The following is a 2636-nucleotide window of genomic DNA, read 5'->3' as shown; positions in this document are numbered from 1 at the left end:
AAATCTATAAAATTACATAAATTTTATTCTAATTATTTATTAGACATCTATTAAGCTTTTTGGGAATATATGCAACTGATATGAGTGTAAAAACTGGAATTTTGACTACCTTTATGGTTGAATAATTTCTATAGTACTTAGCAACTTATCGTAAAATGGCCAAAATTAAGTCACCATCCTTCTGTTTGTAATGTTTCTATTCTCTATATAAATTTCCGCACTCGAACAGTAATCTGATCTAGATCTACCTCTACACCACCTAACTCCCGTTTCTACCTCTAACATGCCTCTGACTAGACCTTCATGCCTGAGAAGGTGTCCTACTAACCTATCTCGCCCATTTCTTATTGACTTCCACAGAGTCCTATGTTTTTCAATTTTTTCGAATACCTCTTCATTTTTAACCTTCTCTTTTCTCCTCATCATTCGTCTGTAACACCACATTTCGAACGCTTCTTTTTTACATTTCCGCCGCGCCTACCGTCCAGGTTTCGCACCCGTGCAGCGCCACGCATTAAACATACACCCTTAACAATCTTTTTCGAATTTCTAAATTAACCGTTTGTCAGAATAAAAGTGACTTCTTTTTATTGAAGGCGATTCGACCCTGCGCTATCCTCCGCTTCATATCCCTACTACTCCTTCCGTCTTGACCTAACCGAATTCCTAGATATCTAAAATTAGCCATTTCTTCTAATTTTTCGTCTCCTATCTTTATATTCTCTCATTCCCTACTTGTTCTTTCCAGTATTTTTGTATTACTTTTATTAATCTTCAAACAATACTGTTTTGTCAATACCGCTTCCATATTATTTAAAGCTATCTCCGACTCCTTCTTGCTAGATGCTATTACTGCTATATTAACTTTCTTTTGCCCCTGTATACCTATCTTTATACCTACAGTTATACTGTGTTTAATGATGTTGATCGCATCTTGGATGTATAGATTAAAAAGTATAGGTGACACGTGTGCATCCCTGTCTGACTCCCTTCTTCTTAATATTTACTTTTCTACGTTGCAGTTCCAGCTCTATAACTGCCTGTTGCTCTTTATACAAACTAAGTACCACTCTTCTACCTCTGTAACTCATCTCTACATGTTTATATTTATATTTAACATCGTGTCCCACTTAACATTGTCAAAAGCTTTTTCTAAATCTACAAATCCTGTGTACGCACTCTTTCCTTTCTCTATCGGTTTCTCTATTATCACTTTTAAAGCTAAAATGGCATCCCGCGTTCTTCTATTTCTTATAAGACCTGCACTAATACCGTTCTTACCGGCTTTGAGTTTAATGTAACCATAACAATCCTATCGCTTTTTTGTAAATAATTTTCTACACTCTGCCCTGCTTTCCTACGCATTACAATTCCTACCGATCCTGTATGTATTCCCCCTCTCCAGAAGTCCCCAGCTTCGGGCCAACCTACTATATCTAATTCTAATCTATCCATCTCTACTTTTAAATTGTCTAATTTTCCTACTTGCCTCATTGTCCTAACATTCCACGCTCCGACTCGTGAAAAATTTCACCTATCCTTATTGCACTTATTGATGACATCCCCTGCTTTACCCCAGAGGACGCCATAATTTAATTTCATCAGAGTGTCATACCGATCCTCGTGATCTCTTGTACCCTGAGTACTGAAAGAGCTGCTGCCCTCTTTCAGGGACTTGTCTTAGTCTGGTTTCTCTTTAAGAACCCCCCATTATAATTTAACCTATGGTCCGGCTCCCTAAATCATCGAAACTCGCAAGCCGATCCACCCACTCTAGTTTGTACAAGAATTTCGTCAAGTCCCGTCGGATAGGTAAATTAAGTAAGTATTATTACTACTGTAGCAATATAGTTGAGTTATTAATGGCTTTGTTACTATTCTGAGCATGTCTATTCAAATCAGCCATAACTATAATTTAAAGAACTTTAAAAAATTAATATGCTACAAACGTATACAAGTTAAAAGGTAGCGGTGACAGTGTGCATCCCTGTCTTCCTTCTTAATATTTACTTCTCTACGTTGCAGTTCCAGCTCTATAACTGCCTGTTGCTCTTTATACAGACTAAGTACCACTCTTCTATCTTTGTAACTCATCCCTACAATTTGAAGTATATTTAACATCTTGTCCCACTGAACATTATCAAAAGCTTTTTCTAAATCTACAAATCCTATGTACGCACTCTGTCCTTTCTCTATCGGTTTCTATATTGTCACTATTAAAACTAAAATGGCATCCCGCGTTCTTCTATTTCTTATAAACTCAAATTGATCTTCCTCTAATGGTTCCGTCGCCCCTTTTCGGTTCTCCTGTGTACAATTCTAGTTAAGATTTTTGACGCATAGGAAGTTAAACTAATTGTTCTAAAAGTCCTGCACCTATCCGCGCCTCTTCTTTTAGGTATGGTTACTACCACGTTCCGTTTATACTTGGTGCTTTCCCCGTCTCGTAAATGTGACTAACTAACTTAAAAATACGATCTCTAACATCTTGTCCTGCATGTTTTAGAATTTCCCCCTGTATCCCATCTACACCCGGCTCCTTATTATTCTTTAAGTTTTGTAATGCTACATCGAACTCTTCTCTTATTATGGGATAATCTAGCTCACCTATCTCCACACTATCTCACGTCTCTAAT

This window comes from Agrilus planipennis, unplaced genomic scaffold (genome assembly GCF_000699045.2).
Source record: "Agrilus planipennis isolate EAB-ADULT unplaced genomic scaffold, Apla_2.0 scaffold67, whole genome shotgun sequence".
Taxonomy (NCBI): Eukaryota; Metazoa; Arthropoda; class Insecta; order Coleoptera; family Buprestidae; genus Agrilus; species Agrilus planipennis.
This window is presented reverse-complemented; position numbering follows the sequence as displayed.